The sequence below is a fragment of the Athene cunicularia genome (assembly GCF_003259725.1).
Source record: "Athene cunicularia isolate RWA chromosome 3 unlocalized genomic scaffold, athCun1 chr3_part1, whole genome shotgun sequence".
NCBI lineage: Eukaryota > Metazoa > Chordata > Aves > Strigiformes > Strigidae > Athene > Athene cunicularia.
This window is the reverse complement of record NW_020799097.1, coordinates 85,214,177-85,238,314: the sequence shown is the minus strand read 5'-3', so window position 1 is coordinate 85,238,314 and position 24,138 is coordinate 85,214,177. Positions and strand designations below refer to the sequence as shown.

The 24,138-nt window shown below is 40.1% G+C and overlaps 1 protein-coding gene across 2 annotated transcripts in view; it reads left to right on the top strand.

Moving 5' to 3' along the window:
• The window catches only part of PLD5 (phospholipase D family member 5), a 189,878-nt gene that overhangs the window by 126,948 nt on the left and 38,792 nt on the right, over positions 1–24,138 (top strand). The gene's annotated exons all lie outside the window — the stretch shown is intronic.

Sequence of the window (24,138 nt, the reverse complement as noted above, 5' to 3'; positions counted from 1 at the left end):
ATGAAGTAAGGAATTATCTTTTTCTGATGTATTGAAAAAGAAATAGGTATTTTAATATCGATGTCAGTGAAACTGTATTTGAAAAAGTGGTTTCTTTTCCCTGTGATTCTAATGTCCCAAGTTCACATGAGTCAGATGAGATGAGAGGCAGGGCCTGCACCTTTATATTGATGTATCTGGCAATAGACATTTTGGCTACCGTTTGTTGAGAATACCCAACAGCAAAACCTATCTTCTTTCAAAAAGAGATGAGCAAAAAATTTGAGCTCAAAAAGGGAGCGATGCCTGTCATTAACACTTCCTTCAGTTTATGTGGGAATTAATCAGACTTGTGAGATTTTTGAAAAAAACAAACAAACATAACATGGGCTTTTACAAATCAGTTTCCCTTATGCCTTGTTCAGATTTCCAAGACAGGAAATTTCAGAGTATTCAAATGAAGTGATCAATATATTTGAGTCCTCTGAGCTACAAACAGTTGGAAAAAGTCACTTATGTAGTAATTCTTTTGAGTTTTGTTGTCATATTTGAACCTTGTAATTGTAGATATCATTGTGTACTGCTGACCTTTTCAAAGATCAATATTATAACTTCTTGATTATCTCACTCGATGATTTTTTCTAATTCCATACTTTGGTTTGTTTATTTGTACACATTCTGATATTTTTGTTAGAATGTCTTGATTATGATGTGGTGATTGCCAACTCTGTTGCAAGTCTTTCACCTGCATTTAGGTTTATTGTTTGCTTTTTATCTCCAGGAAACCTAGGTAAATCTTTACTTGGTTCTGCATTCCTGAAAAGAGATAAGTTAGTTTTAGCATTCAATCAGATTTAGCTGTCTTAATTTTATATTGAAATAAGCAAACCTTGTATGAACAGCAGATTCATGGTATGTCCTGTTTGTGTCAAATAGAAACTAGTGGATAGGCTATCTTAAAAAAACCACAAACAACTACCCCAGTTTCCATTAGTTACATTATTAGCACAGTAAATGGAAAACATATCTATATTAGCCTTTTTCATGCCTGATGGAGAAAAAAAATTCCGTTACCTACTACCATTGTTTTAGCTGAGGACAAACATATCATTAAGCTTTGCTATGCTGTCCCGGAAGATCTGTTTATTAAAATTGTTAATATTTTTGCTTGTGAAGCACTGGCCACCTGAATCCTCAGAAATCAGTGATCCTTGAAAGGGAACTGCACATCATTTTGTGGACATGCATATTTACGAAGATAACAAACTTTCTTTTTCCTTGCAACTGATCAGATTTGTCTTAGAAAGTATGCCATGCACCTTTTTTAATAGAAATGTTCCTCTTGTGGGAAAGAAAGCAGTAAATATATCAATAGCTCAGCCAAGTTTTGAAGCTTCTCAAGATGGAGAGCCAGAATACATTTGGCTGAACAGACAGACCCAAACTCCCACTTGTGGTGTCTGTCTGAATTAGGCAGAGGAGGGTCCAAGCCCTACTCCGTGGCTTGCCAGCTAATAAACTGAGCTGATCGTTCCTAAGCAGCAAATATGCTTGGGGCCCAAGCCATGGGCAGTAGCATAGAAAGCACATACATGGCCTGTGTGAGGTTTGTGCATCCCTGAGCCTGCCTTCACCTTGCCGAGGTAGGCATAGGCTAGCCTCTTCTTTCCAAGGCAGATTGTGTGTGAGAGTCAGACTGTCTGCAGGTAGTGGGCTGTCCTACTAAACATGAGAGATAGTTGCTATTGCACAGAGAAGGTGGAAGAACTTTGCCTTTCTTTTCAGCAGACTGGGTGATCAGAACCTCTGAGCTGTGCCCCCATGCTGTGCGGGCTGGTTCCTGGGGTGGGTCAGGATGAGGGATATTTTGGGTGTCAGACCCGGGATGTACCTGTTGATATACTGCCTGGGAACCTTTGAGTGCTGCAGTTCCTCAGCCCATGGTTATCTACCTCACCCTGTATCTTCAGGTAGTGTGTCCTTTCTGACAAGTAGCCCAGGCAAAAGTCTTATTATCGACACTGGCATGGGTTTACATGTGGTTGCTTGAAGAACTAAGTCATCCAGTTGTCTCATGCAGTGGGGTTTTTTTGTACTAGGAACCATGATATGTTACAGTACTGCTGCATCTCAGCACAGATGTGAGACTCTTTCTGCCAGTCAGATTATTCTAGCACATCTTTAATTTTTCTGGACAGCCATGCATGGAGACCCCATGCCTCTTCTCCCCATTTCTGAAGTACTATAGAAAGCAGCTTTGATAGACCTTTTCCAACCCAGGGGTGCATTCTAGAGTCCTTCTTACACACCCTCCCTCTCCAGCAGCTGTCCCTACTGATTAACAGAGGAAAAATTGAACTCTATCTTCAGATTTGAGCTGATGGAGTAAGATAAAGCATAACTTATGTGGATAGGAGAGGAGAACTGAACTGATGCAGAGTAAAATAAAATTAGTAATTTACAGTTGCAATGTTAGTACAGATATCTGAACTAGCTCTGAACCTGCAGGTTTGTCACCACTGTTCAGCCTTTTTTTGCCTTGCCTTTGCTTTCCTGACTCTCTTGAGGTAGCTGTAAAAGGGGATAGCTTGATTACAGAAGCAGTCTAGCAGCTGCAGCATGAAATGGGGATTGATTTACTGTGCTAACATATAACACACCTGGAGCTGTGGTGACAGAAGTCTCTGGGTGCAGAGATAATGTACACTTGCTAATAATTGCTGCACTGTGGGAGTGTTATTTAGTTGCAAAATTAAGCATGCAGAAATGAGGAAATACTAGTCCCAGAAAATATATTTATGATAGACTTTAATTACATTATCAGATTCTATATTTTGCGTAGAATACCGGGCTGGTACTTGCTATAATCTTATCACATTAATCAGAAGTTTTTCCCTTGTATTGAATAAGAATACATCAAACATTGAATACCTAAGGCAGATGATGCTCATTCAGGGGATATTATTTCTGCCGTTAATGGCTAGAATCTTTTATCTTCATATTTAATGTATGTCTCCAGGCTTGCTTTATTGCACATCTGCCAGATCCTGCACTGAATGTAGAATGATTAATTTCCTCATAGGCTTTTCCATGCTGCTTCTCACGGCGGTATCTGAGTGCTCCGCAAATACACTATTAATGAATTTCTTTTTACATCATCACTGTTAGGCGAGGTCGCTTGATGTTTCAGTCTCTCAGGGACAAGTAGCAATTATTAATGGCAGCACAGGCACCAGAAGCCAGATCTGAGCATTTGTTTTCTGTAGCCATAATTTTAAAAACGTATTAGTAATTTTTAAAAAATCAACCACATGTAAGTTCCCCCAGCTCATGTTGTCAAAATTATTACTAAACAGCATGTAAACTATAATATTATTTTTATAGGACATTTTGTAATATATAGTCCTAGAGTGTGAAGTCTTGCCTCTCTGTAGTTAATGTTAAAGCTCTATTTCACTTTCACATATGTATACAAATACTATGCATATATGTATATGACTGTCTTGCAAAACGTAAGTCTGCCTGTAGGCAAAATTTGGATGACAGTGTAAACAAACATGTTCTTCTTTATCGTCCTTGTGCTGTGACAGTAGCTTATTAATGCTTGTTTTCAAGGTTATTGTTTTAGCCTTTTCTCAGCTGTGGTTCAGTCTACTAGATTGAAACATTTCTTGTAAGCCTCCCACTCCTTGCACATAATTGTGTACCAGTCTGTGTTCCTCAGTAACATTTGAATAGTATTGTCTCCAATTAGCAGGTTGTTGTATCATTTCTTACGTGTACAGAATCTAAATTCCTTACTAATTATGATCTCATTTTAGCTGACATTGTTAATGCATTTTAAGACATGCCAATGGATTTCCTTTCTTCAATTTGCATTGCTTCATTCCTTTTCTGTTTGTTCCTTTTCCAATACTGCCTTTTCATGAATCATTTTTCATACGTTTGCAAGGAATGTTTTTTTGTTTTGTCAGTGTTAGCTGAGGAAGATATGAAAAGAGGAGTCTGTCCATGTCACAATGTGATTTTAAAAAAATAAATAAATCAGCAAACTCAACTAACAGAAATTGAGAATTAGCAATGAAACTGGAGAATAATATAAAGTCATTGTGTTAGGGCAGGATTTAATCACTAGATCACATGTGCAGCTGTTACTCACTGAGTACTCACTGAGTACTGTGTACTCAGTTTGTGCACTTTGGCCTAGGATTACACTCTCTCTTCACCAGATACAACCAAAACAGAGAAAGTAAAAAGTTACATTATTGCAGGGAGACAAAGAATGGAGTAGAGGGTGGAGCTCTAGAAGCTTTTATGCTTTTGTTTGTGCACTTTAGATTGCAGTCACTAACAGATACCATTCCATGACAGAATAAATCAGTTTATATCTGGGCAGCTGCATGATCCCAGCCTCCTTTCTGCCCTCCCACCCTATGTTGTCCCTGCCTTCTTCCTTGCACCAGTGGTCATGTAAGACAGTTCAGGGGGCTGATTTGGCTACAGTCTGCTTTTTTGTGGCTGGCATAATTGTCATTTGCATTAGATTTCTGCATTATTCAGTGTATGATCTCACATACATAAATGCCGGGTGCAACACAGACATAGGAAATGCGTAGCTGGAGTTGGCAAGGGAGGAAGGACCGCTGGAACCTGGTTTAGATAGGCTTAATCCATCATGGCACCAGAAAGGTCAGAGTTCATGTAATGCTAGGGACGTTCAGTGGTTTTGGTTTTTCCTGTACTTCTGTTTTAATGAAATTGTTGCATGATGGACAGCAATAGTGAATATGGTTTATATATCAGATTAAATGTGTTTAATCCCATATTCTGTCTGTTTCTGTTGGCACAGTTAAGGTGTTGCATAGTTTTAGAGCTATGATGCTTATGGAACATGAGTTGTTCTTACCTTTGGCCACAATCATGTTCCCTTTTCCTGTCTAGCTGTGGGAGAATGGGAAGAAGCAGTCATATTTTGAATGTATTATAGAAGAACTGGAAAATTTGTGTTATGCCATAGAAAAGATGGAGTTCAGTTTATTCTGTGAAACAAGCTGTGAGTTAAGCATCTTTTTTAACCTAGAGCCTTTGTGTACTACAAACCCTAGAAATGTAGAATTCACCATTTGGGAGAAACTGACATTTTATATGGAAAAGATAAAGCTGTAGGTGTAAGAGGGGATGTTTCCTGATAAATTTCTCTGGGCCTAAAAGATGATTGGGTGGACAATTTGGGCTTTTGTGCAAGCCATTAATAATGTAAACCATGATGACGTTGATTTACACTCAGCCCAGAATATTTCGTTTCAGTATTAGAGAAAATATGGGGACAGTGGACTGTGAGCAGATTATGAAAGAACTATCACTGGCAATTTTAAGGAGAAAGTAGACAACCCCCTGTGAGGAGTGGCCTCATGAGTGTTTGGCTCTGATGCAAGGGAAAGGTCTATATTGGTTTCAAAGATGGTTTTAATAGTTCCATAATGATTTAGAAGGAGATATGTTTAAGTACATTCATCTCAAGAAAGAAAGCATTTTTTTACAGTAAGAACTATCATTCACTGGAACAACCTCCCCAAGGACATTGTAGAGTCCCTGTCACTGGAGGTTTTCAAGATGTGACTGGACAGGGTGCTAGATAATCTCGTATAGTCTCCCTTTCCCACAAAAGATTGGGCCAGATGATCTTCTGAGGACCCTTCTAGCCTGGGCTGTTCTATGATTCTAAGTAAGCCTTTAATTCCTTTTCATGTGAAGATATTGTTGAGAATCAATGTAAAAACACTGCAAAGACAAAAAAGAAACTATATTTCTACAACAGGAAGCAGGAATCCTGGAGAGATTCCTGCCTGTCCAGATGACCGGTTTTTGCGCAATGTACCATAAAAAAAATATTATCCGATCCATGCTCCATAGGAGTATAGACTGCTCTTGAGAGCTGAAGTTCAGTTGACGATTTTATGTAAGACATTTCATGGAGTTGCTTGGTCAGTCTTTCCTAGGCTGAATTCTCAAGACTATGTGAGAGGGAAGGGTGTTGAAGATGGGTTAAGCTTCTGCTATGTTAAAATTCAACAGTACCAAAACCAGACTCATTTTTCTCTGTAATTTTTCAGGAATAAGTAAGCAGGATCCTTTGGGAGGACTGCTACATTAGGGATGAGTCCTCCTGAAGGAAGCAAGTAATTTCAATCTGAGTTTCATAGAGTGAAACAAAGGTAGATGTGAACAAAGGGAGAGAAATCCCTTCTTCCATTCCTTTTAGATTTTGAAGACATTTTTCTAAAACTGTGCCCAAGACATACCTTAACATATGAGAATGTCAAAAGGCAGCTAATGAAAATTGTAGAGGGTAAGGCCTTTGACATCTGATTTTAAATTCATTTTTATATTTTGATTTATTATGAATCAGGCCTTTTTCCTTTTTTATTATTATTTTCTATTCCTTGGGTATCCACAACAGGGTAGATGCATGCTTTGATCTAGATTTTATTAGTTGCTGCTGGAGAGTGTTTCCCGATATTTTCTCAACAACCTTCAGCCTGTGACAAGCAATCTTAAAGCCAGTTCCAAGATGAAAGATCTCATTATATTCTTTACCTCTTAGAACTGAATAATAACAACTTTGACAGAGTTCTGCACAATGAGAAACACTGAGCAGAATTTCCAAAATTAGTTGCATCCTTTAAAAAAAAGCAGTTACCGCTTTTGCATCACAGATTCAAATATTTGAGTATCTACCTAATATCTGGGCAACAGTAAAATGCAGAAACTCCTGCTTAGTTGGTTTTTAGGTAAACATCTTCCTGTTTAGGCACCTAAACTCTTTTACCTCAGTTTATGTTGCTAAGTGTGCACAGATACACTAAATGTCTTGATAGCAAGGAAATGTTCAGCATTGGTTTTATGCCTAAATCCCAAGAGAACTCATATGCAATTCGCACTTCTTTCTGTTGGGGAGCTAGATCCTGCGATGTAAGTAAGGTAAGACATGTTCAGCCTCAAGAAATGTGGCTGAAAAGAGCAGGTGTGTAATATTTCTGGTACATCTTAGACACACATGTAGATACACAGAATGTCTTTGACACAGAACATCTTCCTGAGTGCAGAAGATGAGGTTAAAAATCCTGCTCTGTCTGAAGGTTTCTAAACTGTCAACTTGAAGAAGACCTGTCTACCTTGCCAGGTAGCAAAGCAAATTGTTTATGCTAGTATTGAAACAAAGCAAATTGTTTATGCTAGTATTGAAAATCTTACATTTTTAAAACAGAGTTTTCAATCTTAGAAAGTGCAGAGGGTATTCTGTAGTGGCTGTCCCTTGGTCCTACCTGTTGGAGCTCCAACAGTTTGCAGGAAGTCTTCTAATTTGTGTCTTCATTTAAAGATGACTCTGTAGCAGTCACACATTCATTTGGGATGGAAGACACCTGGCTTCCAATCCCTGCTCTGCTGCTCCTTCTACTCTCACCAGATAAATTTTGAAAGAAATGTCTTGCCCTTATTTGTGAAAGAATTATTTTAAGCTTGTCGTTGTAGGACAGGATTTTGAAACTCACTGGAGAATCAATCCTTCTGTGCAATTCTAAAAGAGGGGCTGGGGTAGACAACATACCTTCCATTGACATTGCTAGCTACCTAGTTTAGATATTTTAGCTCAATAAAAAGAAAAAATGCTGCTGACAGTCCAGTTTTTATTATAGATTCTATAGGAAACTAGATGCCTAATCTGAGAATAAAACTTTGACTGGACACACAAATGTCCCCAGATTAGGCACCATAATAGAACACAATGTGAAACAGCTTGTTTTTTCTTACGAGTCTGAAGCACAGCAACTTTAAGAAGATTCAGGTATGGCCTGCCTTACAGAGTTCTCTAGCATGAGGGAATTAGCAGTATGAGGCTGTCACATCCACAACCAATAGAGGAAAAAACCCTAAAAAACGTCACTATAACTTAAATTCTGAAGGCGACCAGGGCCTTGGGTTGTAGTGGCTTGTCTTGCAAAGAGGGAGAGGAGTAAAGGTTCTCTTAAGACAAAAATTCTGTGCCCATCAGAGTCAGATATGTAAGCAATAAATTCTAATTCTAAGCTCTACCACATCTGTGTCTGTAGACTTTATTTAGAAATTAATACCTTTGCTGAGAGGAATGACTGTGTTCCCAGGGACACTACCCTCCCTCTGGTAATGTGTGCTCTTGCATTATAAAATATCAGTCACATGCTTTCCAATATCTGTAGTCATTGTTTCAAAAAAACATAGGTAAATAATATTACATTTTTTATTGATGAATTAAGGTTGGATATACAGTAAGGCACTCTTAAGATTCTAGGTGTTTAGTAAAAACAACTTCATCATTCTTCTGCTTTGAAATCTGTAACTGAAAAGGTATTTCATGGAAGACCGATCAGTATTTTAGCACATAATTTCAGTTTGCAAATGTCCTTGTGCTTGAGTCTGTTACTAATGCACGTGTATTTGTGGCTTTGGCAGAAATGGGCACTTTCATATTTCATAAACTCCAGCACAGCTATGAGTGTTGGTAATCCAGCCATCTTCTTAAAAGTTGAATTGCTTTTGTCTGGTAGTCAGGTCCAGTATAGCAGGTTTGTACCACAGGGATCATCTCCAAATCTTGCTTGATAGTTTACATGCTGGAATGGATTCTTCCTGTATGGCAGTAGTTGGTTTGAGTCACTGACACTTTTTAGTACAGAGGAACCAATAACGGATGGCATTAGCAGAAATTAGTTTTGACATTTTTAAAACATATGGATAGCATGCAAGTTCCTACCTACAGTTACTAGAAGAGCTGCTAGGAGCTGCCAGGGCCATCTGAGCTCAGGAAAATTTTGTTAGGTAGCTGTTCTCCCTTTGCAGAAATTTTGGCACCCCATGCTTTCTCTTGTGTGAGAAAGCACTAACACTATCTCATCCTGAAAAGAGATGAAGGCTAATGGCCCTATGTAGGGGTTCAGAGAAAGCAGGTTAATTTATTGTCGGTGGATTTTGTCTTGTCTGTTCATGTGGTTTCCACATGTTTCATATCCACTTGAAGCCTGTCTTCCTAGAACTGTGCCTTGGCCAGTCACAGCAGTCTTGCTAGTACAATTTGGTATATTTTTGCTTGTTACAATTTGCAAGCAGGCTTCAGTCTTCTCAATGATGGTGAGTCTTTGATCTCTCACCTTTTCAAGTTTTTTTATGTCATCTAGACTGAAATGCAACTACAAACTTGGGCAGCTCTGAGAAGACCATCATGTGAAGTGACATGACACAGACACTTGGATCTCTAAAGTTGTGTATGTTTTTACATTCTTCTAGCTTCTTTGCTGCTTAGCTAAATCACTTCTGCTTCAAACTTGCAATTAAAGTATTGTGCGCTCAAAGTTATATAAGAAGTTGTCAAAAATCATCTAAGAATATCAATAAATGTCCAAACCGAGCTGACACTGTTTGACTGACACCATTTGTTTTTCATTTGATGAACACTTTGGAAAGGCTACTCAACTGTGCGTACCCTTAGGTTGTTGCATACAGCATGGCTATACCATAAATTGAACCCATGTGATCAAATCTTGCTGGTTTATACAGCATTAGTTACCACGCTTTATCTTCTTAACAAGGAGTTGCTTCTATCACGCTAATAATGATCTTTCTGGTAATCTCATATATCAAGTTTCAAATTAACCTTAGCCTTCCACAACACTTCATTGTGTTACGAATTTTTACACAGCCTAATGGTTGGAAAGTAAATTACATTAATTGTTCTAAAGTAATTCAACTGGAAGTTCTCAGAATGATATCTCTATGTTACTCTCCATCGTTTCCATCTCTTATTGTACACTCTTACAGAGTGATTGTCTGTAACGTTTACGCTTGAGAAGAGTGCTTTCAGCATCTTCTCCTTCCTTCAGACAGAATATTAACTGTAGTGTGCAAATATTAGTAATTATGTAGTGCAGAAATTGACAGTCACTTCAGTGACTCAAAAAACAGAACCCTGCTCTTGACGCTTTTAATCTCAATTGTCATGTTTGCATAAAGTGATGGGGAAAATACCAACAGTGTTACAAGACTACATAATACCTATACTAAGCTTCAAAATCATGTCAAAAGAACATTATGATGGTTGCAATGTCAAGCTTTCAAAAATAACAGTTCCTAAGCAAAGGGGCACAGAGTTACTGTCCTCAGCCATAAGACAACGGAAATAGACTGAAGGTCGGTCTTCTGTACTGCTGGGATCAGCAGAACCACACGCTTCCGGAAGGAGTATAGCAACTGAAACAAGTGGAGGATGATATTCCCCTTACTCTGTATATCCTTTTAGCAATTTGTAGGTTAGGAACTGCCTTGTCATGGAGTTTTGCAATCTGTTGTGGTGTTTGGATTATTTTTTTCTTTAATTTGCGCAATCACTTTTGCATCTATTTGTATTTTTGTCATCCACAAAACACTGCACACAGTACCAACGTGTTCTGCAACTTTAGTATCCATATTTCTTCAAAATCTTTTTGATTCACTTTATATAGTTTTACATTTAGTTTGCCTGAGTTTAATTTTACTTTGCTCTCCTTTGCTCTGTTTCCTTTTCTCGCTTTGACTCAAGTCTACTTACTGAAGGATACCATTTTATCTGTAACATTCTTCTTTAGCTTCTCTTTTATCTGCCCTTGCATCATCTCTTGGGAGAGAGGCATTTGGTTTTACTAATCATATACATCTATGCTGAGCCTCTGTTAAAATGTTTTCAAGTATTACCAGGAAACCATTTTTCTCTTTGGCCTTCTTTTCTCTTAGCATACATCCTTATATTATTAAGGTCTTTCTGAAGTTGTTACCAGAATGGGCTTGTGGAATACAGATGTTGTTACAAAGATAGTACGCTGGAGTACGCTATGGTCATCCTTACAGGGGCTTTTTGATAATTGCAGCTTCCATCAGTGTTATGCATTGCTCAAACTCAGGAGTAGCTTCTCAGCTTGTGCATTCTCTAGTTGGTCCAGAATCATTCATGGTATATAAAAATATATTCTCTGTATCATGTCTTTTTGTACCATCAAGCTGTTTGCAGTTATGATACGGACCTTTGAATGTGACACAATCTTCACTGGACCCTATCAAATTCAGTGCACAGGGATTCTTATGCTTATGTAAGCATGTGTAGAGTATTTTATTGCATGATCATTTTCATTGTGTTGTCTCTTCTTTCACTTACTGAAAACTGGTCAAGACCTCATCTGGGGACAAACTTGTTTCCTTTTTTTTCCTGTGGTATTAACACTGAAACAAAGGTTCTTTGTGAATATTCAAGAATAAATGTCCATTATGCTCAGAGGAAATGAAGGAATAGTTTATTTTGCATTTCATAGATGAAAAAATAAGATACAAGTAAGAGCCAAGAGATCCACTTATTTTGATGTCAGTTTGTGGCACACGCAATGTGTTGCTTATTTTGGTTGGGTTTTTTAAAGAGTATTTATCACTGTATAGCACTTAATATGTATCAGTGTCATTGTAGACAAGATTAGACCCCAAGGGCTCAAACTAAGTCCTCAGAAAATTACATGTGCACCAGCCCTGCCCTGCCCTCCCTCATGCAGAGCAACTTGTGGAACATCAGCTGTGGGATCCAGATATTCTGGGTAGTTTCAGGCAACTTAAAAAATGAGACTACCCTTTTTCTCTTGAATCCTAGCCTTATTTTCTCTGTTCTTTTTATCTTTTATGCTACACAAGAGAGAGGTCCTACAGCAGCGGTCTTTATTCCAAGGACCTGATCCTCCCCTCCAGAAGAACTGTATGCTTCATCTGATGCTGTTAGTGTCTAGTACTGCTTTCAGTTTGATCTTTCATTGTTTTCTTACAGGAGTTGCCTGCTTGCCTGTGCATTCATTATACTTCTTATCAATATTCAGCCATGTTCACCATCTAATCTTTATAATTTTCTGTTTACATGCATTTTATAGCATGAATCTAATTGATTTCCCTTTCTGTCTCTTGTCTTGCTGACCCACACTCTCATCGTGTAGGCTTTCCTGGATATGTATCCATCTAGCTACTTCAAATCAGCTTCAGAAGTAATGGCAGCACTTTCACCTGCAGCTTAGAGTGCCTTGAAGGCATTATTGGGACTAGAAGTGTGCATGCTCCCTTCTGGCCTCGCTTTTGTAGGGATCCCAGAGTGCAGCTGCAAGCAGTCCAGTTACGCAGTCCCCATCCTGTATCCTGCTGCCATGCCAGATGACCCTAAACTGCTCTGCCTCTTAGTGTTCTCAAGCTAATTCTGCTGCTGAGAACTAATTCTGCTGCCTTTTGTGATTTGGCGAAGAAAGATACGTCCTACAGACCTGATTCTCCACCAGTTCAAAATGTCACGGGGAGTAATATAACTGCGTTCCTGTCCTTCACAGACAGTTGCTGATATTTGCACTGAAGAAATGAGATGATACCTGTGGTCTAGTCCCTCTAGGACACTAAAATCCTCTTGTGATTTCATTCTGTTGTCACATTTATTGACTCTATATTGTGTGTGTCCTTCAGTCAGCTAGTAACATAGAATCTGTGAAGTTGTGGCTTCCCTTTATTTTGCATTCTACATTTCAAATAGTCTGTTTGGAAGAAAGTCAATCTGTGTTACAAAGCTGCTGACAAGCTATTGATTTATATCCCCTATGTATATCCTCAAAGCCAAAAGCATTTTTTCCTGGTGTGGTCTTTATTTTTCCTCAGTGCACTGCATGGATTTTTTTTGCTTTCGACACTAAGACATGTCCATTTGTCTCTAAAATGTCTCCATTTTAATGTATGAAGTATCTGGGTGACCAAACCAGAGTGCTGAAGCCCTCAAAACTGCATCAGACAGGCTGGTCAGAGCAATAGTAAATTAAGCATGAGACTTTTCAGTCTGCTACAGCAGAGCTGCAGTGTCTATTCTATATGCTTGCTTTTATAAAAGAAGAGACTGTAGAAGTGCCTTGTTCTTTTAAGAACCTTAGACCCAGAGTAAGAAACAAAAGCTCAGCTTCTGTTGTTGTTTGGACTAGGAAAGCGAGAAGAAATTCCTGGAGTCGCAATCTGAAAAAACCACCAATAATATTTCTCTTTTAGGTTGTATATCATGAGTTAATACCTGCAGGAGTTCTAGCATATGCTATATAAAATTAGGACCAACTTGGGCATCCCAAAACTGTGTTTAGCCTTAAAACTAAAAAAATCTTTTCTGCTTTCCCAAAATTTATTTGTAAAGTCTTGGAGAGTATACCATGCTGCTTATGTAGTCAGAGAATAAAATATGTTCCACAAGTGAGAGTGGGAGACTGAATGAATAACTGAATGGATAAACATGATAAATGAAACAATGAATGAGTGGGCAAGGGCAAAAGTGATGAACTGAGGATGAAGTGGAAGAGAGTGAAGGAGAGAGAGGAAGAATGATATGGGGGAAAGAAATGGGGAAAATTAAATAAAAGGGAGGAATTAATCAGATCAAAGAGAAGCACAGAAACAGAAAACTGAGTAATTTAGAAAAAGATCAGAAAAAATGCTCAAAAAAGGTGAAGTGTGTTCTTGGTGGGCTTCTGACAGGGTAGATGAAAGGTGAGAATAATTGGAATTGAGATAAGAATGATCTGAAAAAAATAGAAAAGTCAAAGGCTCACTTGGCAGCATAATAGGACAGAACCAAAGGAAAGAGGTAGGGAAAGATGCTGAGACACAAGTGAGAAGTAGTAAAAGGAAACAGCTGCGCCGCTGGCAGACCCATGTTAGTTGTGGCTGTGCCTCTGCTTTGCTTGCATGGCCATGGCCAGTTCAGCTACTGCTCTAGGCTTTTCACAGAATCACAGAATCCTCTATGTTGGAAAAGACCTTGAAGATCATCCAGTCTAACCATTAACCCAACACTGATAGTTCCCAACTACACCATATCCCTCAGCGCTATGTCAACCCAACTCTTAAACACCTCCAGGGATGGGGACTCCACCACCTCCCTGGGCAGCCCATTCCAACGCCTAACAACCCGTTCTGGAAATAAATGCTTCCTAATATCCAGTCTAAACCTTCCCTGGCACAACTTGAGGCCATTACCTCTTGTCCTATCGCTTGTTACTTGGTTACAGAGACTCATCCCCAGTTCTCTGCACCCTCCTTTCAGGTAGCTGTAGAGGGCGATGAGGTCTCCCCTCAGCCTCCTCTTCCCCAGACTAAACACCCCCAGTTCCCTCAGCCGCTCCCCGTACGACCTGTGCTCCAGACCCTGCACCAGCTGCGTTGCCCTTCTCTGGACACGCTTGAGTCATTCAATGTCCTTTTTGTAGTGAGGGTCCCAAAACTGAACACAGGAATCGAGGGGCGGCCTCACCAGTGCCCAGTACAGGGGTCAGATCCCTTCCCTGTCCCTGCTGGCCACGCTATTGCTGACACAAGCCAGGATGCCATTGGCCTTCTTGGCCCCCTGGGCACACTGCTGGCTCCTGTTCAGCCGGCTGTCAATCAGCACCCCCAGGTCCCTCTCTGACTGGCAGCTCTCCAGCCACTCCTCCCCAAGCCTGTAGCGCTGCTGGGGGTTGTTGTGGCCCAAGGGCAGCCCCCGGCATTTGGCCTTATGGAAACTCCTCCAGTTGGCCTCAGCCCATGGCTCCAGCCTGTCCAGGTCTCTCTGCAGAGCCTCCCTACCCTCGAGCAGATCAACACTCCCACCCAACTGGGTGCCATCTGCAAACTGACTGAGGGTGCACTCAATCCCCTCATCTAGATCATCAATAAAGATGTTAAACGGGAGTGGCCCCAACACCCAGCCCTGGGGGACACCACTCGTGACCGGCTCCCAACCAGATTTAACTCCGTTCACCACAACTCTTTGGGCCCGGCCATCCAGACAGTTTTTTACCCAGCAAAGTGTGTGCTCATCCAAGCCACAAACTTTTGGTAGCCTGGAGAGAATATTCTAGGGCTGCTCAGAGAATCAGTTAATGAAAGTGCAGGAAAAAAATTGATTCTGTTATGAAGGTATTGTAAAAATAAAAAGCAGCAGTTTAGAACCAAATACTACTTTCTGAGGAGGCATACTCTGCCGTCACCTCTTTGTGGACCCTGCAGTATGCTTTCTCACCTCCCAGAATTGAGCTTCACAGGAAGGAAACAGACAGAATCCAAAGCAGAGATATGGTTGTCTGAGGACCACGTTTTGGGAATGATTGCACAAATATTCCTATTGCTAGTTAACACATCTAGAAGTGACTGTTTGTGACACTGATGGGTTTATAATATATAAATATCAGAACAAAATCATGATGATAAGCTAAAATGAGAGAGATAAACAGTTGCTGTATTTTTTGTTAGGGATTTAGCCTTGTTCATTCATAGAAGGTTGTGATTCTAGTTCCTCATGTGTTAAGATGAAAAAATGTCCCTGAATTCTTGGATGTTTCATCTACAAAGCATATAATAAATCTAGTGCTTCAAAATGATAATCCAAGTAAAGAAAAGGGTCTTTGAAGGGGGGTGGGATAAGAAGTGTGTGTGTTTAGTAATGTCTCATATTTAAAATAGCTTTCTTTTATAGTAAAAACATACGCAATTATAATTCAGCAAAGAAAGCAAGCCACAATCCAACTTTAGTAACGCTCTTACTGATAGTGTTATAGTCTTCCTTCAAGCAGTAATATGTTTTGTCACCTCAATCAACTAAGTAAGAAAATTACTTTTCCCAATCTCTAAAGCAATCACTTTTAAGCTTCATCTAGTAAATGAGCAGCCTACTGTCCAATAAGGAAGGGAAAAAAAAGATGTGGAAATTTTTAAAAAATATTCTATCAAACTTTGTTGTGTACTTGTTATCTTACAGACTCTACTGAATCATCAGACTCACAAAACAGATTTATACTCAGAAAATGCTATTTAGAGGAATGCTGAGTTCTGCTAAGGGGAAAGAATTGAACTGATCATCAGTGCTCTCATTATTCAAAGTTTTATTCAAAATAATCTATGGCTATTGATATGAAATACCTTAAATAACTCAGAAGTAAAAATCTGATTGAAAAATACTGATGTCAGAGTCAAGTCAGTGTAAAATGAGGACCTCTGCCATGTTTGCTGCATCGGGCATCAAAACCTGTTAAAAGAGGCATGAAATGTTAGCTACTTCCAATAAAACTATTAGAGGGAAAGGAAAAGCTGTTTGGATCTGAGTTACACTAAATTCTTGTGCACAGACTCCATTTTTTTTTTTATTTGTAAAGGTAGTCTAAAATGTGAGTCCTAAACTTTGTCCTAAACAGTAAGGGTTTCTGTGGCAAATACAGTGCAGAAATCACTGACTTCATAGTTCAAATCCAGGTGGGAAAGAATAAAGTTGAAGTACGTCCTTTCCTGACTTGTTCCGTGTAATGAATTGTAGTGTTCATTACTGTAGTGTTCAAATGCAGCTTGCTTTTGTGGGGTACTTGCTTATCAAATATCTACTGGGTGGCAGTATGTGCCTCCTAAGGACATGGTGACATGGATATGTCTTTATTAAGAATAGAATAGGTGTTTTCCAGTGGAAACTGTAGAATGTGATATTCTTTAGTAACAATTAAAAATCTTAAATAAAAAGTTAAGTACACACCACAGAGTTTAAGAAAAAGAAGTGGGAAGAAAGGAAAGAACTATTACAGCACAAATAAAAAAAACCCATGGGATTAACAAGGTTAATTAACTTTTAAAAATCATGTTGTTATATCCTGTGCATTGGGGAAATAGGTATCAGGCTTCAAATCTTGTTTCTGAATGCTGTTTTTTTTTTAACATGGGCTGCACTGCATTTTGTGGTTTTCCTTATGGAATGTCAGTGATTTGTGGAAACCCTCTTTCTTGGTGAAAATGAGAAAGCCATGGCGTTGCTCTGGAAACTGGATTTCCATCTTTGGAAGGACCAGAGGTCCGTAGTTGTATGAGTTTCTTCCTTGTGTACAGTCTAAAATTCTGTGCATAGGTTAATTAATCATGCCCACGTGTGATTAATCAACTGAGCTACCTGCTATTTGCAAGGAAGCTCAAGTAGAGTGTTCCTGTGCTCTATCTATTCTGTGGGTAAAGAGGAGACCTTTTATTGCTATGCTGTTGTATTTGTCTTGGTTTGCCCACCCTGCAGTTAAGATGAACCTTTGGCTTTTTGTCAGTGAATCAGAAAGAATGTGTAGCTGGGTGGGTAAGTATTACAAAGAAATACTGTCAGGCCTCTCTTTCAAATCTCTTGTGGTACGGGACGGGAAGCATTTTCATTATACATCCGTTTTTTCTGCTACATAAATTAAAAAGAGCCCAACAAGCAGCGCAAAATGCGTTCATGTGGGTGAGAGCTGTAACACTCCTGCACTGAACTCTGTCTACATCTGGGTACTTTGCTGAGAAATCATTATTTTGACTACTTGGACTAGCAACACAGGGAACATTTGACACCTTCAAAGCCACTGTAAGGGCTTATTGAGACAAACATTACCTTGGGAACTAACTAGATCCCAAGATGGTATTGGAGTTAAACAAGTAATTAGAAGAAATTAATTCTGACCTTCCCTTTGTTTTCAAGAATCTGCCATCCTACATCCAGTCAGCAAACTCTGCACACACGAGGATCCCCTGACAGGACTTTTCTGGATCTTCTGTGTCGCTGTGGTCCCTTGTGTAAGCATGAGGGAAATGTCATCCCAAGCAAATGCCAGCATTGCCCTACGATCTGCTTTGTTTTCACGAGGCAAATGGTTATACAAGATAAAAGGCAAACAACTACTGGGACTTTCTACCTGGAATTTGAGAGGAACAGAGACTATGATTATGTGGACCTACTTTTAAGTAGCAGCACTGGCATAAGCAGTTCCTGCATCTTGTGGCACTCAGCCACAAGCCACTCATTCCCTTGCTTGCACTGTGCCTTCAGCTATGTTGGAAAAATTGTGTATTGCCACATGGTGAGCTGGACTAGTGAATGGGTTTGTTTGAAACAACAATTTTACTTTTATTTATTTTTAACCTGGACCGATTTTCCCATCCAGTTCATTCCTTGGACCCCAAAAATCTACTTGGGCACAGCTAAAGAGGTTGCGGAGGGAAGGAGAAGGGTTGCTGAAAATTAAATTTGTTTGTGTCACTATTAGTGGGGGGTTTGTGGTTTTTTTTGGTTTTTTTTTTTAATCATGTGAGTTATAATTCTGTAATACTTTTTTTCAGTTGAAGAGATGAGTTCTGTAACCCTCATTTCTCCCTATTTCTTTTTCTTCCTGATCCCTTCAGTCCCTGCACTCAGCTCTTGGCTTCTTCAACTGCATGGATAGAGCAGCTTCTGGGGCTGTGCTGGCTCACAGAAATTATTTCAATCCACTAAATGACTTAAAAACAAAGCAAAAAAAACAATGGTGAGTGTAGAGGATATTTGTCCTCCCTGATCATGCAGGACAGGGCCTGACAGTGTGTCAGTCTTCTGGGGAGGGAAGGGAACCAGGTGAGAAGCTGGCTCAGTGCCTGGAGAGGGGGCTGGGAAGTCAGCCGGCACTGACAGAGACCTCTCTTCTCTCACCTGCAACTCCACAGGGAGATGTTTGACTGCAGCCTGTCTGCTCAGAGAAGCTCGCTCATAGCAGCCTTTCTTCCAAGCTCCAGCCAGGCGTTGGCACGTGAGCTGGCTGGGGAATATGCCAGTGGAGGTGAGCAGTGGCAGCACACAGGGGGCAGAGAGTGTTTTCTGTGCGTTTTCCCTGATCTACCCATGCTGCGGCCCTCCGTGTGTGAGCCCGTCCATTGCGATTCTGGTGGGTGCTGCAGGCACCCATGTCTCTCCAAAGACAGACCAGAGGGGCCATGGAGCTACAGTCAGAGATTCCTCTCCCTTGTGCACTGATTTCCTCAAAATTATTTTTCTATCAGTTACCTCAGATGGTGTAAAATAAAGCAGTAATCATCACAGCAATTTTTAATGAAAATATCTCCATCAGAAACAGTCTCATTTTACTACAGGCAGCATTAACTTTGGGGGCAGGTGTTCTTGTGAGAAGCTGCATGTGCCCATAGTTTATGGCTGATTGTACATTAGGAGTGAGTGGGAATTTCATTCAGGAAGTATGTCGTGCAGATAGTTTGGTATTACAGTTTAAGGCAGGCCCAAGTGGTGTCAACAGTTGTATATTGAGAAGGTTTTCGAGCAATTGCTTGGACTTGTACTAGAATGTACTTTGTATTATTTCATTTTTGTGCGGCAGTTGTATATGGAATTCCTAAAGAAAAGGCAGCAAAGCTTTTAGTGTACGTTTGTTTGTTTATTTGTTTGTTTGTTTGTTTGTTTTTTACAATTACTATGGGCTTGGACTGGCAAATAGCACATAATCCCAGAGTGGGTCACATTCAGTCCTGGCAGTTTTTAAGAAGGAAAGGGGGTGATGTGTGAGGAGCAGAGGGCAATATAAACACAACAGCTGATTCAAAGTTACGGTATTACCGTCAGAGATTTCCCTAAAAGTCCTTGAGTGTTCTCTCTTATAATAAGCCTGAATCAGTGCTTCTGGGACCAGTCAGACTTTGTATTTCAGATCAAATATTCTATAAAGAGCACAGAAATAGTAAATAGTCTAGTTTGTCTTTTAATCATTCAGAGACATAGTAAAAATAACTTTGTTGTCGAGTTGTGTATTCTTCTGCTTTTGTGCTTATCCTCCTCTGAGTGCTGACAGGTCATGCTAATGGGGCTTCTGGAACAACTCCAGACTTTTTGCAATCAGTCGAGAAAAAAGCATGAAAATTCCTGGGGAGATGATGATCTGCCTGGGTCACTTGTGTCTGCTCAATATGAGACAGCTACTCCACCGCTTGTGAGCAGGGCATGGAAAACTCTGGATTTTTGTCTCAGCAGACTAAAAGTTATTTTTATTCATGGGCATACTTTGTGCTTAGTCTTGTAATTAAAAGCAAATAAATACAATGAAAGGTTCTGTTGCAAAATGTAGGGAAGGAGATATTAATTTTCTATATATGTGTACATATCCGTATTCTAGTAAGCAAATTATAGTTTTAAAATTAAGTTTGCATCCTAGAGGTAATAAAGGATCTTTTGTTGATCTGACATAGCACATGAGGATTAACTGCATCTGAAAACTCAGTTTAGGTGAAAGAATACAGCAGGTCTATGGCACGGTGGCAAGTGCTGCACGTGCTGCCTCCCATCCATGTGATAGCCCCATGTGAGAGAGGCTGTGCAAGGTGGTGTGCAGGTGGCTTGAGCACCAGATGTGCTCAGGTATACATGCACTTCTGAGCGTTAGAGTTCATGGCACAGACTAGTTAAGTCTGCTCTTGAGTCTGGCTTGAGGCCACCTTTCTAAAGGTACAGATCAAAACATGTATCTTTGTGTGCCAATTGACTCAGCAGTGGGATGAAACAAAGAGGTCACAGCTCACATTCTCAGACTCCTTTTTAAAGGCCTCCTTGCTTGGAGTATTTGCTTGGGAATACACAGAATTAGGAGATGGAAAAAAGTGCTGTGATAACATATGAACATGCTGCTGAAGAGACTGAAGGGACAGCAAGAATGGGGTAAAGAGAGAAGGGCGGCTGATTCTACTGTGGCCAGCTTGATGGTGACATCGGGAGCAGTGGCTGGAAGATGCACAGTGTGTTGGATGTGGTACAGGAGCATCTGTCAAGTTCAAACTGCAAATATACAAGAGAGCTGTAAGCAGTGTTGCTTTCACTGGCCAAACACATTTCATATACTAGCGCTTCCTTGTATCTGCTGTCCCTTCTCCTTTGCCATCCCTGTGTACCTCCCCCTGCCACAACATGCTTCCCCTTCCATCCTCGGCTGTGCCTATGCAGCCTGCACTTGACAAGCTGTTTCCTCAAAGTGAGGAAAGAGAGTCATTCAAAAGCCCCAGTTTATCTCATCCACCTTTACAAACCTCCTGTTCCTAGCAGGAGGTAGCAGAGCCCAGCCTGGCTCCATGACCCTTTCTCCTGGAGCTCTGCAAGATGCACCGTCCCGACACATGCCATCAGATCACATCCATTTCTCTCCACCCTCTTTCTGCTGCAGTGCTCTCTCCTACTGTCAGGGCTAATGAAGTCAGGGCTTTTGGTGCTTTTCTCATTCTTGCTCTGCCTGTTGTGAATCACCTGTCACTGTTGCTACAACTTCCCAGATGTCTCTGTTTGCCTATTCTCTCAGTACTTCTCTCTGGTTTTAAAAACACTATCATGAAAGTAAGAAAGTTGTGAAGACAGAAGGCCAATTTTAGCCGTTGTACAAGCAAATGCAGCTTCTGTTTCTTGGGCGTTAATGTTTGCTAACTCCAGAGTGAGTTTAGCCTGGAACTGGTGCTGTTAGAAACTGTTGCAGGCAGAATTTGCATGTTTGCTTTCACAGAATCACAGAATCGTCTAGGTTGGAAAAGACCTTGAAGATCATCCAGTCCAACCATTAACCTAACACTGACAGTTCCCAACTACACCATATCCCTCAGCGCTATGTCGACCCGACTCTTAAACACCTCCAGGGATGGGGACTCCACCACCTCCCTGGGCAGCCCATTCCAACGCCTAACAACCCCTTCTGCTTTCAAGGCAGCTGTGATAATAACTGCCTAAACAGTTGCTCTTTCTGGATCTTCTTTACAAAAATGATTTACCCTATCCACCAAAAAGGCGATTTGGCTCAGTGATGTTGTCTCTATACCAGCAACATGATAGTATCCTGGACTGCTCACAGGTGTTGGGTCCAAAGCCTCCCTGTGCACGTTCTCCACTATTGCATAAACCTGAATCTGGAGGCCGAATGGCAGCCCCGTGAACCCCAGCCTCCTGCAGTCTCCCATGAAGAAGAGTCTCTCCCAGTTTGTGTAGCTGACTGGTGACCTTGCTTGAGCAGCAGTAAAGTCCACAGCTAGCACATGCTGCAACACAGGTGTGCCAAGGTACACTTCTCAATGACATACAGTTTTTCATGATAGACCATATATGTGATGAGCTCTTGATTAAAGTCTCCTGCTAACAGATTACTGTTTTGATTCAAATATATAGAAAAGGTCCTAGCCTTAAGCTCCTGTTCTTGAAGCCAAGCTTGCCCTGTAGCTTTCATGACATTGTTAGTGGAGTATCTGAGAGAAGATATTGAGAATTGAATTTATTTTGAAAATGGATGAAAAGACAGTCTTTTTGCAATATTACTAATGTTTTCTGTTTTCTTCCTCCATTATGAGACAAAGCAAGAGGTTAAGTGGCAGCCTGGCACCTCCCAGGGGCTGTGTTCTCATCACATGGAGAAGGTCCAGGCTTTCAACAACAGGGTCCCCTCTGTGCATCCCCGACTGCATCAGTCATCTCCCGTATACAGAGTTCAAAACCTCCTACATAGAAGAAAAAGTACTCAGAGAAATGTCTGTTATTTAAATCATGCTTTGCTCCCTACAGTGGTCTTTTTTTCCTTCAGAAAGAGGGCAATCTGGCTCAGCCTTTAGAATGCACGCTTTTATGGGACAGGCAAATCCACTTGAGTTTTAAGTGACAGCACTGGTTTTCTCCAAGATCTCACCCTGCAGTTTAATCTTCAGTGAAACAAAATTGATAGATTTATTTTTTAAGAATCTGGCATCTGTATTAGCAATCAAGCCTACAAATTGTGCCTTACGGTTGAACTCAGTAGACCCACAGCTTTGTGTAATTGAGACTGCAGAATGATAAAGAGTTCTGTTATGGCTTCACATATTGATCAGTCCAATTTAATTTCCTCATGGGACCTAAACCATGCTAGGGATGATGGATTGTGCTGAAGGCCTGATAAGCCTATTTTAACAAAGCATCTTAAGGGCTTCTGGAGCAGAGGCAATTATCAATACTGATGCATGTTTCCTTTCATCAAAAGTTAAGGGCTCATTAATAGGCTGCACAGCAGCTGCTGTTTGCAACACATGACTTTTTTTTAATTAACTTGGAGATACTGTTTCCTCAGCCTTATGAGATGTCTGTTTCCAGAAGAAAAAGAAATTGGGTTCCAGGTTTTGATTTTAATGGTATGTATGATAGCAGTATCTCCTGCACTGCTATATTTGCTATTTTGGTAATTGAAGCCTAGATTATGTTTTAGAGTGATAGTCTTATCCTACTGCTTATGACCATGTCTAAATTGCCCACACCCACAAATCCTGGTGTTTAACAACTTTTGAATTTAGTGTTAGGTTACTTTCGATGTCTGCTGGTTTTAATTTTACTATTGCTGGTTAAATAGCCTTCTGTTGTAACTTCAACAATTAGCATATTTGTTTGGCATTGGAGATTCCAAAAATGTTTTTAAACTGTGGGTTTTGTAGGCTCTTGATTACGAGAAGGAAGCTCATTGTTGCTTCTGACTGTTTTGCCTTTCCTATACAAAAATGCTAACTTTTCATTTCTAACCTATTTGATGTAGGTGTGTTGTGGGTGTTAAATTCATTCTGCTGTTTAATGTTGCAAATTGGATGTATGGAAAGAAAATATGATCATGGCAAATTGCTATGTCAAATGATTTTAAATGCAGTTTTCGGATAAGCAGCTAGAAGTTTAGCACCTTACAGGATTGTTTTCCTTAGGTAGTAGAAGTTTCTTTTGTTTTGTTTATTCATCAGAAAACAATTTAAACTGTTTAACACCTGCTATAGTGTTTTCTGATTTCTTTTCCATTTCATGCACATTATCTCATTAATTAGCACAGTTCTACTCATTAACGCATGGATTGAAAGCAGCAACATGTCCCAAGGAAAATTGGAAAATACCTTTGTTTCTAAGCATAGAAAAAGTTGGAAAGGTAACTGGGTTGCCGCAGATGTAATTGCACAATGAGCCAAATTCTGTAACTTGCTCAAAACCCGATATTGCATGTTTGGTGCTTCATGAAAAGTGGCACCTTACCTGAATTTTCTTCTCGATGTCTGAACTTCTAGAATCATTCGTTAAAGTGAGAATTACAGTTTTCATGATAAAAAAGAAATATTTAACACTGGTAACTGTTGCCTAAAATTGTGAGTCGAGTGCTTCTTAGGAGATCAGAAATTGAAAGTTAGGTGAAAAGAAATATATTTTAGTTCTTCAGGTATCCTGGAATTCTTTTGAAGTTGTGATTCATATCCAACTGTTACTAGAATTCACGGTACTGAAGATCCCAT